Genomic DNA, 15,946 nt, shown 5'->3' on the forward strand with positions numbered 1-15,946 from the left:
CGTTACAGACGTTACAAATGGTATAAAAATTCCAAGAAATCATAACTAAAAAAAAGGATGAATTTTTATATGAGCATGACAAACGAAGTTTCTCTCTCTCTCTCTCTCTTCAGTGAAAGCCTCGATTCGATAGAATTTTTTCCACGTAATCATAGGCGTACGAGGTGAAGTTCATTTGGGAGGGCAACACCTAATTTGCCCGAATTTTCATTATGAAACAGTATGATGCGTGGAGAAACAGTTTGGACAAACGTTTGGCGAATGTAACAGTACGTAGAGAGACGTTACAAATGTATAAAAAATTCCAAGAAATCATAACTAGGAACATAAAGTTAAATTAACTAAAAAAAAAAAAAAAAAGGATGAATTTTTTATAGAACGTGACAACCGAAGCATTATGAAACAGTATGATGCGAGGAGAAAACAGTTTGGACAAACGTTTTGCCGAATGTAACAGTACGTAGAGAGAACGTTACAAATGGTATAAAAAAATTCCAAGAAATCATAACTAGGAAATACAATAAGTAAATTAACTTAAAAAAAAAAAAAAAAGGATGAATTTTTATATGAACGTGACAACCGAAGCATTATGAAACAGTATGATGCGAGGAGAAACAGTTTGGACAAAGACGTTTGCCGAATGTAACAGCAAGGCGAGTAGTAATGTCGTGTAGAGAGACGATATAAATGGTATAAAAATAATCATAACTAGGAAATACGTACAATGAAAACTAAAGAAAAGGTTGAACCTACAAACGTAGCAATATGAAAACAGTGTGATGTGTGGAGAATGGGTTCGTCTGACGACTTTGACAAACGTTAACAGTAAGGCGTAGTAATGTACACGTCATTACTACGCCTTACTGTTAACGTTTGTCAAAGTCGTCAGACGTACCCGTTCTCCACACATCACACTGTTTCATATTGCTACGTTTGTAGGTTCAACCTTTTCTTCAGTTAATTTATTTTGCTATCTTTGTTTTCTTTAGACTTCTTTGTATTTCCTAGTTATGATTATTTTTATATTTTTATACATAGGTGTGAGATGGTTTCACATGCTACAAAAATGTAAAGAAATCATAACTAGGAAATATAATACACATTCTAAAGAAAAAGACAGCAAAATATACTAAGCTAAAGAAAGGGTTGAAATTTTTACATACGTATATGAACTTGTGAAAGGGTATCGTAAAGTACTATCGGTAGTTAACTGCTTGTCCGACAGGCGCGCGCGCGCGCGACTGGGAGGTAAACAAATCACTTTTGCTTTTGGGCCCAAGCAAAAACTGCAGAGTGAGGGGTGGCATGAGGTGGGACTATGTGTAAAAGGACCTCAGGTTTGTATAGTTAGGAAAAATGCAATTTTGGACAATTGTCATTTGTTCCGACACGGCATACAAACCTTCGGTCCTTTTACAATAGGAAGACTCAACTTCTTGGTGGGAGGAATCTGAGTCTTTTGTGAACAGACTGGTGTTCGCCCCAACCTTGGAATGCTCCCTGGTCGTAAGAGCGAGGGAGGGATCCAAGCCTCTGTCCGATTGATCGGGGTGTGCACCGCAGGATCAATGGTCAGACCTCTGGACCAAGTACTAAGAGAGAGGCAAGCGTATCTCTTCGTACCAGCAAACAAGAACAAGTTCCTATTTGCAAGAGGCAACATAAAGTTATGGTTTGTCTCTTGTTGGCATCCACTTCCCCCCCCTTGTAGGAGGAAGTGGTGGATATTCGCTCCCATCCCTAGTGAAAGGGATAGGATGGGGCTCTGTCGAGTAGCTCACCGGCATCTCGTCCTTATCCAGCAAGGTGATGACCGTATCCCTCTACCCACAGGTAGAGGGGGAGAAAAAGATAGGAAGAGAAGCCAGTCACTTTCTCATTCACTTATCTATTCTTAACAGTCACACCAGGACTCGATGCTGTTCAGCCTGCTAGGGTCTGGGTTAGCTACACAACGTGTTGAGCAGCCACTACGGGTTCCAAGGAAAACGATCCAAGGACCTGTGGGCAATATCCAAAAGGTAGAAGGAGGTGCCAGTGGTCTGGTTGTACCAGACCCCTGCCTTCAGTACCTGCGCCACGGAGAAGTTCTTGTGTAACTCGAGGGAGTGTACTCTAGGTCATCTTGGTGCTGACAAAGAGTCTTCAACACTCAGCCTGGGATGTCGAGTTTCTTCAGAAGCGCGGTCGCGCTTTCACAGGACAAAGCAGCATCTCCTTCGCATCGAAGGCGGTGAAGTCCATTAGGGAGGGTGGGATTGTGAAGGACTCTAACCGATCGTCAGGAACCGAAGGGTTCTGAGTCTTCGCTACGAAGTCGGTACGAAATCGAGCGTCACGAATCCCCATCCCTGGATGCTTGACTTCGCAGGAAAAGTCATGCAATTACCTCAGAGGAAAAGAAGGGAATGGTCGTATGACCTATCCCTCTTCTCGACTTCGGTGATGTCCTGTACCCATACTGGTCTATCCGTCTACAGCGAAGTGTCTCACATTCTCCTATCCCCATGCAGTGAAGTTCTTCTCGGTAGTGGATAGGACACCGACACTCAATGGTGGGTGTCGATGGTATGGGTACTGTGACAAGCCGTTAGGACGAAGAAAAGACCTGTTATGGAACAACCGAACTAAGTCCACAGCGAAGTTCGTAACTGACTTGGGCGCTCTGACAGCTGCCGACTGACTGCGTTCGTAGGAGGCAAGTTGTCCAAGCACCCGCAAGCAAGTCACGTGACCTTCGCCTTAAAAGGGTTATGCCAAGAGACTAAACAAATAATTTGTTCGTCACCGATGCCAGAAGGCGAGGTGATGATTCTCTTAAGGCATGTGCCCAACAGGCGAAAGTCAATTGCCTTCTAGAGACCGAGGTCCCTGATGGCAAAGATATCTCATAGTATAGTTGATTCTCAGCTAAGGAGAAACAACACTATGTGTCGTTGAAGACGAAGGTGTACAGAAAAAGCAACCTACGTCTTCACAGCTGAACCGAGAGAAGGATTCTCAAGATTCTGAACCTGTGCTACAAAGACTGAGAACGCTAACCGCTATTCATTGCTGTCCGGTGAGGATCGTAGTTGCAATAAAAGCGGAGCGCTTTTTCAGTAATGAAGAGACAGGGAAATACTGCCTGAAGAACTGCTTCTCATCATGGGCTGAACATTTGGAAGTAGAGCTGTCAGGGTCGGAGAGTAGGCGATGTCTTCTGACACATCTGTTAATTCGGGGCGAGCAATGAATAATTGCACACCTACGAATACGAGATATTTTGAAGACAAACTCAGATGTCTGCAAAAATCATTCGCATTATCGCGGTGCGATGCAGCGGAAGAACTAGTACAGACTTCTGTTACCAGTGCGGTAAACAGAAAGATGAAAGAGTCCAAGAGATATCTCTGTTGAAAATTCTCGCAATGTCGAAGGCGATGAAATCGAGCGTCACAGCAGTAGATGGTCCTTCATTATTGCGAGAATCCCCGTTAATCAAGAGACCTAAGTCCATGATTGTTGGGCAGAGATACGGTTCGGTAGTCAATCAAACAGGGGAGAGAGAGACGTAACCGACCGTGCATCTCCGGGACCTAGCTGATACTGAGCTGCTATCAGGCAGTTCAATACGCAGTAGCTCTCGGTGACTCGTCATCTGAGTTGCCAGGTAATCCATTATTCCACGAAGGAATGTGTTTCGGCTAGAACCATCGAGCATAAAGAATACGCTCGAGCAATTATATTTAAAACGAAACGGATTTCGGTAAATACAAAAGCTGATTTGGTGTTGTCATGACAATACCAAGTATCTAAAATCGAAACTGATAACTGCTGGGAGGTTGCAGGCAACCCCGAGTTGCAGTTCAATTAAGATACAATTCGTCTCGGTCACAAACCGTAGAGTTAACTACGGTATGCGCCTACCCCCCACCCCCCGGACAATTCAACTGTTAAAAGAATCATGTCGCGAGGGTAATATACGTAGTATATTTGTAGGTTCTGTACCACGACCTCCATCCTAAATTCTTTTCCTCTCGAGGAATGAGAATAAGGATTGGAGATCGACCGCCTTCGTTCTCTAGTCAAGAGAGTGAAGGAGAAGTCTTTCCCAAAGGAAAGCTTCAATGGTGAACAGAATACCGAAGACGATAGTTCAAGCCAAACTGGAAGTTCCCGTCCGTTCTTCTCTATTCCAGGTTAATCGCCTACTGTGAGATACTCTTCTTTCAGCAGCAGTCTTCTTCCAAATGCTAGAAATTACAGGAATTCGAGCATAAGCGAGGTTCCCGATTATCGTGTAACAATTATCGGGGATTCTCGCTCACTTTGGACCGTGGTCTCGCCTAAGTGTTTGGATCGTAAAAAACTACTCGAACACTCTGAGTGCGCTAGAAATTCCGTAGAATTCTAAGCACACTGCGAAACCCCCCACCGAATTCGTCAAACGATATCGGCTGGTGGTCCTCTCGATTCCCGTAGAAATCGAGAAAGGGGCAGGATCCCTCCTCAACGACAGGTAGGACCCGAAGGTCCCCCCGGTAGCGCAGCCCCTAACGTGGGATCTTACAGAGAAATCTCTGTAGGATCCCTCCTTTTCCCTCGTAGCCGTAAGGAGAGAGGAATGGGGGAGGAATTGGATACTGGTTCGCCTTCCCAGCGGAACTAGCAGTTGGAGAAGAAAAGGAGAAGCCATCGCCGTACTCAGAGCTGGGAAAAGGTATCGTCAGGAGAAAACGTTTTCCCGAGGAGGGTTACGAACTCATACTGTAGGTAAGGGTCTGCCGCCACTGTGAACGTCGTCTGGGTGGGGCTGATCGACACCTGACAGGAGAGAGCCGATACCGTCCTCCGACTCATTCCAGTCCTCGTCGAGGTCGAAACCTCTCAGGAGGACCGAAGGGGTATTCAAATACGGTGTCCGAAGACACGTAGAAACGCCTCTGTCGCAGTAGAGGAGGTGAAGTAGCTTGTTCGACCGGCCAGAACTGAGAGAGCCTTCTTGTCTGGAGACGAGAGACTACCTGGTTCAACACAGTCGGCAAGCTCCGATCGCGGCAGACCCACCGTCGATTTGGGTTCCCTCTCGGGCCCCAAAACGACTCGAGCCGAGACGTGGCTCTGCTGGTGGGAGCGGAGATCCTTCCCCGAGGTCGTTGTGCTGACGAATCAGCGCCATAACCTCGGCAAAGTTCCTCTGGATCTCGGAAGTCACAGCATCTTGCAGAGTAGGACCGTTAAGCCCTTCGAACAAGAGCATATTCCGAGAACCTTCCTCCTAAGAAGGGGGAACAGCGACAGCCCTCTCGGTCATCTCCATCCACTTGTTGCGCATACGTCCTGGCCGGTCCAAGAACCGTGCCTGGCACGTAGGGCGTCGTGGTGGGATCATGAGGGGCGCACCCCACACGATCACTCCTCAATACCTCGCTCCTCCCGGTGTAACCCGAGGAGGTTGAAGGTACGGGAGGGGCAGGCCTGACGCTCCCTCCTCGCTCGCTGGCAGAACCAGCAGGCTTGGAGGGCTGCAGGTGATCGTCAACCCGCGCGTGGCGATCGAGCTGCAGGCCTGGTCGAACCGTCTCGCTGTGGAGAACGGCTGGACTGAGCACAGCGGCCCCGATCTCGAGTGTCAGAAGAGCTGGTGCTGGTTGCCGTACCCGATCGTCTCTCTGTGAGAGCGACGGTCAGGCGACCTGCAGGCTCCACTGTCACAGTGAGACCGGTGCTTGTCCTCACGGCACGTCACGTCGCTGGTTCCAGCCGTGGCTGGCACCGGCGAACGGGGGGACCTCTTCCCAGCCTCAGCCCGTGGCCGGTCGTGGACCGTCACGTCCCCAGGTAGCCAGCTGGTCGCCGCGAGAGCGAGAGCTGGTCTGGTGAGAGTCGCGTGAGCGGCTGTCACCAGTCTTCCGCCCCGTGCCGTGAACCTGACGCTGAGCGGACTCAAGAGGTCTGGTTCCTGGCTGCACTGTCGCTGGTATGGCGACCGTACACTCGGTACCGAGTCCCGCGACGAGAGGCCGAGACGGACCCTGATGCAGTGGCAGAACCACTGACACCAGGCGAGGAAGTACCGGTGTTAGCCGGTACCCCTCTGGTCCCCGTAGTCTTCTTCCTTGCGGAAGAAGAGACGGGCCCCGCTCCCGAAGGAGCAGGAGGACCAGCGGAAGGAACCCTCCCGTCCCACCGAGGTGAGACGGGTCCCGAGAAGCTCCCGAGGGAGACTTCTTAGGAGGGAGGAGGCAACCTTCTTCTTCCTTGGCTGTGAAGCCTTAGAAAGTCGAAGGGGAAGAGGCGGCAGCCGACGACGATGAAGAAGATGAAGACGACGATGACGACACCTTCCTCCTCTTCTTCGTCAGCTTCCTCAGGACAGACGTAAGATCTGCTATCCAGGGCGGAGCCGGGGCTGCTGTAGCCGAAGCCACAGGGCCCGGACGCACCTGTACAGACAGACCAAAGTCTGGGGTAGTACCACCACGAACAGGAACGACGTCAGCAGGTATGGGCATCTCAGGAACAGCAGGCACAGCCAGCACAGCATCGGCAGGGACAGCCAGCGCAGCAACGGCAGGGACAGCCGCGGAAGTGTGGTCGCGGCAGCGCGGCAACCACGAGCGGCGGCGGCACGCCCCCCTCTCGGTAAGGCGAACGGCACTTCACAGCGGCTGTAGGCAAGACTGTTACCACGTGAGGCGAGTACACCAGGTGAGGAGGGACGTCGTCACCTGGAGTCGATATCGTTATCGTGGTCACCACTCCATGGTGACCGCAGCAGGCCCAGACATAGAACCGCCGCCCCGCCCCTGGACACTAGGCACGCCCTGCAAATCGAAGGACGCCCATACCTCACCAAGGTCCACCCTCGTGGCAATAGCACCTGCAGAAATAACAGTAGTAGTGATTAGTGGGGGGGAAGTCCCCTCGCGCGGGGGGGTGAGCCCCCACCGAACGAGCGGAATGACCCCGAATACAATTGTACATCAGGCACCGAGCGCCCTCTCCCCGCGCTCGACGGATCGGGCGAGAGGAGAACCCAGATAACCTCCCCCCCGAAGGGAAGGGCCATCTGTGGGAGCTAGGGAGGGAGGGAGGGAGGGATTCTCGTTCCCCACCCCCGCACAGCACCCATGGTACCCAACAATAATAATAAGAGCCCGAGAGCAATCGTGCCCTCGGCACCGAATGCAAGAGCATAAGGATCAATTCCCTGACTGAGCGGAACTTGAACCAAAATAAATATTGATGCAATCAATAATAAAAGGAATAACATGAAAAAGAATCTTGCATTACGATTCACTTCACAATGAATAAGGGCTCGGAGCGAGCGCATTTGCGCCCTCGGTACCGAGCGCAAGGGTAAAAGGATCCATTCCCGATTATGAACGGAAACCTTGATCCATAATGAATTGATGCAATCAAAATATATATGAAAAATGAAAAAGAATACTGCGCTTGCGATTTCACTTCATACAAAATAAAAAGGGGAAGGATCAATTCCCGGGAAATAGCGGAAACATTGATCCAAGTAAATAATGCAATCTCAATAAAATATGAAAATGAAAAAGAACTGCACTTGCGATTTCACTTCATTCAAATCAAAAATAAAAAGGGGAAAGGATCAATTTCCGGGTAAGAGCGGAAACTGATCCAAAATGAGTATTGCTACAATCAAAATAATATATGAAAATGAAAAATAATACTGTACTTGCGATTGCCACTTCCATACAGAATAAGTTTTTCGTGCCGAGCGCATTTGCTCGGCAACGAGCATACAGGTCAAAAAAAAAAAAAAATAAAATGAAAAGGCACTTACTTACGATTTTCATCTACACATTTTCAACCAAAATATAAGCTCGGAGCGAGCGCTCTGCCCGCCCTCGGCACCGGAGCATATACAATACGAGGATCATTTCTGGGAAAATGAATTCCCGCACTTACGCCCTTCAGTCCCGGCACTCGGGTAATCAGAGGGCGTGGAGAAACCAGATCCTTTAATTCACAATTGAATTCAATGGAATTAAATATGAAATGATTGTACTTACAATTCAGTTTCACTAGATAAATAGAAAAAGAAAAAAACACAACCATGCGAAAGCAACGACGATGAAGCGGGACGAGAGAGCGATGATACACGTCTACACGCCAGCAGGCCGAAAGCAAAAGTGATTTGTTTACCTCCCAGTCGCGCGCGCAAGCGCCTGTCGGACAAGCAGTTAACTACCGAACCCCTTGTTCGAAAGCTTATGACCTATCCAGCTGCCGCTAGTACCTTCCTATTGTAAAAGGACCGAAGGTTTGTATGCCGTGTCGGAACAAACAATGGTTTTAATGATAATGAATGTTAAATAATAATGAATTATGACTTAAATATGACAATTTGTCGAAAATTGCATTTTTCCTAACTATACAAACCTGAGGTCCTTTAACAATAGGAAGTAGCTAGCGGCAGCTGAACGGTCGTAAGCTTCGAACAAGGGGAGAGAACGTGGTAGTTAACTGCTTGTCCGACAGTCGCGCGCCGCGCGACTGGGAGGTAAACAAATCACTTTTGCTTTTGGCCCATGCAAAATACGCAGAGTGAGGGGTGGCATGAGGAGGACTATATGTAAAGGACCTCAGGTTTGTATAGTTAGGAAAAAATGCAATTTTCGACAAATTGTCATTTGTTCCGATACGTAATACAAACCATCGGTCCTTTAACAATGGAAGACTCACTTCTTGGTGGGAGGAATCTGAGTCTTTTGATGAACAGACTGGTGTTCGTCCATCCCTGGAATGCCTCCCTGGTCGTAAGAGCGAGGGAGGGATCCAAGCCTCTGTCCGATTTGATCGGGGTGTGCACCGCAGGATCAATTGGTCAGACCTCTGGGCCGAGTACTAAGAGAGAGGCAAGCGTATCTCTTCGTACCAGCAAGCAAGAACTTGTTCCTGTTTGCAAGAGGCAACATAAAGTATGGGTTGTCTCAAGCTGGCATCCACTTCCTCCCCCTTGTTGGAGGAAGTGGTGGATATACGCTCCTATCCCTAGTGAAAGGGATAGGTATGGGGCTCTGTTGAGTAGCTCACCTGCATCTTGTCCTAATCCAGCAGGGTGACGACCTGTGTCCCTCTAACCACAGGTAGAGGGGAAAACGAGATGGGAAGAGAGCCAGTCACACTCTCATTCACTCATCCATTCTTACGGTCACACCAGGACTCGATGCTGTTCAGCCTGCGAGGGTCTGGGTTCGCTACACAACGTGTTGAGCAGCCACCACGGGTCCCAAGGAAAAAGATCCAAGGACCTGTGGGCAATATCCCAAAGGTAGAAGGAAGGGCATGTGGTCTGGTTGGACCAGACCCCTGCCTTCAGTACCTGCGCCACGGAGAAGTTCTTGCGGACAAGGCAGCATCTCCTTCGCATCGAAGGCGGTGAAGTCCATTAGGGATGGGGATTGTGAACGACTCGAACCAATTCGTCAGGGACCGAAGGGTTCTGAGTCTTCGCTACGAGTTCGGTACGAAATCGAGCGTCACGGATCCCCATCCCCTGGATGCTTGACTTCGCAGGAGAAGTCATGCAGTTCCTCAGAGGAAAAGAAGGAAATAGTCGCATGACCTATTCCTCTTCTCTACTTCGTGATGTCCAGTACCCATACTGGTCTGTCCGTTTGCCACGAAGTCTCTCGCATCCTCCTATCCCATGCAGCGAAGTTCTCGGTAGTGGATAGGACCACCGACACTCCATGGTGGGTGTCAATGGTATGGGTACTGTGACAAGCTATTAAAACGAAGTAATGATTGCTGTGTAACAACCGAACTAAGTCAACAGCGTAGTTCGTAACTGACTCTCAGGGCGCTCTGACGCTGCCGACTGACTGCGTTCGGTAGGAGGCAAGTTGTCAAAGCATCCAAGTAAGTCACGTGACTTCGCCTTAAAAGGGTTATGCCGAGAGACCAAACAAATAATGTATTTGTTTGTCACCAATGCTGGACAGCGAGGTGATGATCTCTTAAGGCATGTGCCCAAACAGGCGAAAGTCAATTGCCTTCTAGAGACCGAGGTCCCTGAAGGCAAAACATCTCATGGTTTGTTGAATCTCAGCTAAGGAGAAACAACACTATGTACCGTTGAAGACGAAGGTAGATATTGAATGCAACCTACGTCTTCACAGACGAATCGAGAGAAGGATTCTCAAGATTTCATAACCTGTGCTTACAAATGACTGAAAACAAAACGCTAACCGCTATTTCATTGCTGTCCGGTGAGAAGTTCGTAGTTGCAATGAAAGCGGGGCGTTCTTCAGTAATGAAAAAACACAGGGGAAAACCGCCTGAAGAACTGCTTTCTCATGGGCTGAACATTTTGAAGTAAGAGCTGTCAGGTCGGAGAGTAGGCGATGTCTCTGACACATCTCGTAATTCGGGTTGAAAACAATGAACATTGTACACCTACGAATACGATATTTTGAAGACAAACTCAGATGTCTGCAAAATCATTCGCATTATCGCAGTGCGATTGCAGCGGGAGACTTGTACAGACTTCTGTTTACCGTGCGGTAAACAGAAAGATGAAAGAGTCCCAGAGATATCTCTATTGAAAATTCTCGCAATGCGAAGGCGATGGACTCTAGCGTCACAGCAGTAGATGGTCCTTCATTATTGCGAGAATCCCCCCATTAATCAGAGACCTAAGTCCCAATGATTGTTGGGCAGAGATACGGTTTTCGGTAGTCAATCAAACCAGGGGAGAGAGACATAACTGACCGTGCATCTCGGAGGCCCAGCTGATACTGAGCTGCTGTCAGGCAGTTCAATACGCAGTAGTTGAGCTGAGCTCTCGCCGACCGTCATCCTGAGTTGCCATGTAAACATTATTCCATGAAGGAATGCGGTTCGGCTCTAGAAACTACCGAGCATAAAAGATATGCTCGAGCAATTATATTTAGGCGAAACGAATTTCGGTAAATATAAAAGTTGAAAATGGTGTTGTCGTGACAAAACCATAAGTATATAAAAATTGAAAACTGAAAAAAAAAACAAACTCCTGGGAGGTTGCAGGCAACCCGAGTTGCAGTTCATTAGAAATACTTTCTCTTCTAAGTCGCAATCCGTAGATAAACTAGGATATGCGCCTACCCCTCGGGACAATTCAACTGCTTAGTAGAATCATGTCGCGAGGTTAATATACGTAGTATATTTGTAGGATTCTGAACAACGATCTCATCCTAAATTCTTTCCTTCAAGAAAACAAAATAAGGATGGAGATCGACCACCTTCGATCTGTATCAAAGAGTGAAGGAGAAGGTCTTCCTCGAAGGAAGCTTCAATGGGTGAACAGAATACTAAGACGATAGTTCAGCCAAACTGGATTCCCGTCCGATCTTTCTCTATTCCAGGTTGGTCGCCTACTGAGGATAGTTTCTTGTCAGCAGCAGTCTCTTCCAATGCTAGAAAATTCCAGAATTCGAGCATAGGCGAGGTTCCAGATTATCATGTAACATCGGGGATTCTCGTCTCGCTCACTTTAGACCGTGGTCTCTGCCTAAGTGTTTGGAGATCGTAAAAAACTCGAACACTCTGAATGCGCTAGAAATTCCTTAGAATTCTAAGCAGTCTGCGAAAAACCCCCACCGAATTCGTCAAACGATATCGGCTGGTGGTCCTCTCGATTCCCGTAGAATCGAGAATGGGGTCAGGATCCCTCCTCAAACGACCGGGGCTTACGTCAGGTAGGACCCGAAGGTCCCCCCGGTAGCGCAGTCCCGACGTGGGAATCCTACAGAGAATCTCTGTAGGATCCCTCCCCCTTTCCCTCGTAGCCGTAAGGAGAGAGGGAATGGGGGAGGAATTTGATACTCGCTCGCCTTCCCCAGTGGAACTAGCAGGTTTGGAGAAGAATAGGAGCAGCCATCGCCTTGCGGCGATGGTCTCTCAGAGTCTGGGAAAAACCGTATCGTCAGGAGAAAACGTTTTCCCCTCCCGCGGAGGGTTACGAACTCTCCTGTAGGTAAGGGTCTGCCGCCACTGTGAACGTCGTCTGGGGTGGGCTGATCGACACCCTGACGGGGGAGAGCCGATACGTCCCTCCGACTCATTCCAGTCCTCGTCGAGGTCGAAACCTCTCAGGAGGGACCGAAGGAGTATTTAAATAACGTGTGCCGAAGACACGTAGAAACGCCGCTGTCGCAGTAGAGGAGGTGGAAGTAGCTTGATCGACCGGCCAGAACTGAGCGAGCCTTCGTGTCCGAAGACGAGAGACTCTGGTTCGAGACAGAAGCGGCAAGCTCCAGATCGCGGGCAGACCCACCGTCGGTTTGGGTTCCCTCTCGGGCCCCAAAACGACTCGAGCAGAGACGTGGGCTCTGCTGGTGGGAGCGGCAATCCTTCCGCAAGGTCATTATGCTGACGAATCAGCTTAATGACTTCTGTAATTTTCCTCTGTATCTCGGGAGTAACCGCGTCTTGCGGAGTAGGGACCGTCCAGTCCTTCCAACAAGAACAGATCCCGAGATACTCCCCTCCTTTCCGAAGGAGGAAAAGCGGCAGACCCCCTGACGGTCCCGCCTCCAGCTACTTGCAGTATGTCCTGGTCGGTCCTAGAACCGTTCCTGGTCCATACGGCGTCATAGCGGGATCGCGAGCGGCGCACCTCTCGCTGATCACTCATAGGTACTCGCTCCTTCCCGGTGAGCCCGAGGAGGTTGAAAAGGTACAGGAGAGGCAGACCTGACGCCCCCCCCTAGCTCGCTGGCAGGACCAGCGTGCTTGGAGGCTGGCTGCTGATCGTCAACCCCGCGGTGGCGATCGAGAGCAGGCCTGCTGCCGCTCGCTCCTGGGGCGAGAGGGCCTCGGCTGAGAACGTCGACGCTGATCTCTAGCGTCAGGCGAGCTGTTGCCTGGTTTTACCATCTTCACCCGGTCCCGATGGGAGCGGCGTCAGGTGACCTGCTAGGTTCGCTGTCGCGGTGAGACCGGCGAGCGTCCTCTCGGCGCGTCGAGCCGCTTTGTACCAGCCGTGGCTGGTACCGACGGCCGCGGGACCCCTTCCTCGCCTCAACTCGTGGCTGGTCAGCGACCGTCACGTCAACCCGAGCAGCCAGCTGGTCGCTGCGAGAGCGTCCACTGGCCTGACGAGCGTCGTCTGCACGACTCTCGCCAGTCTTCTGCTCCGCGCTTCGGTCTTGGACGGCGAGCGAGCTCGGGCGTCAAGACCTTTGGCTGGACGGTCTCCCCCTGTGGGAGACCGTACCACTCGGTACTTCTCGCTAAACGAGAAGCCGAGGCAGATCCCTGGTTTAGCGGCAGAACCGCTAGAACCAGGCGAGGAAGTGCCAGCCGAAGCTGGTACTCCTCTAGTCCCGTCTTCTTCTCCTTGGTAGAAGAAAAGACGGGCCCTGTTCCCGAGGGAGCAGGAGGACCAGCAGAAGAGCTCCCGAATCGCTGGAGCGAGACCGGGCCCCTTAGAAGGTCCCGAAGGAGCCTTCTTAGGGGGGAAAACCCGGGTTACCAGCTGGTCGCTGCAAGAGCGGCCGCTGGCTGGCAAGAGTCACCTGAGCGTCTCTCACCAGCCTTCTGCTCCGTGCCCGCGTCTTGGCGCCGAGCGAACTCTGGCGCCGAAAACTTGGCTGCACGGTCTCTCCGGGGGAGGGGAACGTACACTCGGATCTCTCGCGAAAAACGAGAGACCGAGCCGGAACCTGGCGTAGCGGCATCGCCGCTAGCACCAGGCGAGGAAGTACCCAGAGCTAACCGATACTCCTCTGGTCCCCGTCTATCTCTTCCTTGCGGAAGGGGCGACGGGCCCCCCGCTCCCGAAGGAGCAGGAGGACCAGCAAAGAAGGCCCACCGTCCCACCGAGGTGGGACGGGCCCTTAGAAGTTCCCGAAGGAGACTTCTTAGGGGGGAAGGCAGCCTTCCTTCTTCTTCTTTCGGCTTATGGGCCTTAGAAGTCGAAGGGGAAGAGCAGCAGCAGACGATGAAGACGAAGATGACAGCTTCCTCTTCTCCTCTTCCTCGTCAGCTCACGGCAGGACAGTCGTCAGGTCCTCCATCAGGCCGGAGCCGGGGGCTATTGCCGAAAGCAACACGGCCCTCGACTGCACCTGTCCGGAGGGACCTGGGACTGGGGAAGACACACCGTGGGCAGGACCAGCATGGACAGCACAGGAACCAGGGAGCGACAGGAACAGCAACCAGCTCAGGAGGCGGCAGGAACAGCGGCAGCGGTAGACCCCAGAAGGGACCGCCAAGCCAACAGGGGGCGGGAATCACATCAGCGGCAGGGTACGGCAGGCCCCCAGCGATCGCCTCGTAGAATCATGGCAGCCAGCGGAACCTGGGTCCCTGGCGCCCGGTCCCCCGGGCGAGCTGCTGGAACAGCGGAAGTCTGGGGCAGGCAACACGAAGAAAAAGGAGGCGGCGGCGGCAACCCCACCTCGGTAAAACGGCTGCGGCCCTAGTAGCGGCAGACGGCGTCATCGACACAGCATGGGGAGTGTAGACCAGGAGGGGGGGGTGGGGAGCAGCAATAAGCGGCCGTGGTAGTGTGGAGACCGCCCCAGACCCTCGCTAGACGCTGCAGCAGCCCGTGGATGCTAGGCACGCCCTGCCCTCCGCGGTGGTCCATACCTGTCCAAGGTCGTCTCCCACGGATGTAGCACCTGCGTAACATAGATAGATTAGTAAGAGGGGTTCCCTCCACGCACGGGGGGAAGACATGCCCCACCCCAAACCACCCGAACGCAAGGAAGACCCCAAATACAAAATACAACGAAGAAGCTGAGCGGGGGCAGGAAGGAAGACGAAGAATCGGATACCAAGGGAGTCGCGGGAGAGCTTTTCGACGACTTCCTGCAGACCTTCGCTTCCCCCTACCCCCGCACAGCAGTGAAAAGTAATATGAAAATGAAACAGAATACTGCCCTTGCGATCACTTCATAGAACTTAAAGGGGAAAGATCAATTCCCCGGGTAAGAACGGAAACTTGATCCAATAATATGATGCTATCATAAAATATATATGAAAATGAAACAGAATACTGCACTTGCGATTTCATTTTCACATAAAAAAAATCCGTAAGATCAATTCCCCGGGTAAGAACGAAAATTGATCCAAATTAAATTTAAGCAAATAAATAAATGAAAACAAATGAAAGAATATTGCAATTGCGAATCCACTTTCATTGCATTATTATACAAAATTAAAAGGCTTCCGTGCCGAGCGCAAACACACTCTCGGTAACGAACGCACAGGCAAACATATAATGAAAAGAGTACTTACATTTTTCAATTACACACTTTACTTTCGCCCACAATACATGACTCGGTGGCGAGCGCGCCCGCCCATCCGGCACCGAGGCATAATTCAAGGGTTCAATTCATGAAAAAAGAGAGGAAATCGCCGCATCTACGGCGATAACTCCATGTTGGTTCATAATTAAGTAATGAAAATGAAAACAGTGTACTTAAGTTTCATTTTCAAGTCAAAACAAAACCATTAGTAGAAAACAAATATAAACAAGCATACGGACGATGAAGCGGGCAGAGAGCGATGACGAACACGTCCTTCACACCCCGGCGAAAGGCCGAAAGCAAAAGATTTGTTTACCTCCAGTCGCGCAGCGCGCGGACTGTCGGACAGCAGTTAACTACCGTTCTCCCCTTGTTTCGAAGCTTACGACCGTTTCCAGCTGCCGCTAGCTACTTTCCTATTGTTAAGGACCGATGGTTTGTATTACGTATCGGAACAAATGATAATATAAGTATATCTAAAGAAAATGTTTGATAAAATATGACTTTCAGATGATGTGCCAAATATTCATTACACAATATGTATATGTACGATAAAACATCTACGGTAATTTAGGCAGACTCCGACATGCGTCCAAATCGAGTTACGACTTGTTTTGCAGAACCAATTGCGGTCGTAAGTCGGTCACTACCTGTATACACAATATTCTTTTCATACCTATACACAA

At 50.3% G+C, this 15,946-nt stretch overlaps 1 pseudogene; it reads right to left on the reverse strand.

Moving 5' to 3' along the window:
• LOC135217587 (nonsense-mediated mRNA decay factor SMG5-like) overlaps nucleotides 1–15,946 on the reverse strand; it is a 159,977-nt pseudogene that overhangs the window by 18,466 nt on the left and 125,565 nt on the right.

Source organism: Macrobrachium nipponense, chromosome 7 (assembly GCF_015104395.2).
Source record: "Macrobrachium nipponense isolate FS-2020 chromosome 7, ASM1510439v2, whole genome shotgun sequence".
In the NCBI taxonomy this organism is placed as follows: Eukaryota; Metazoa; Arthropoda; class Malacostraca; order Decapoda; family Palaemonidae; genus Macrobrachium; species Macrobrachium nipponense.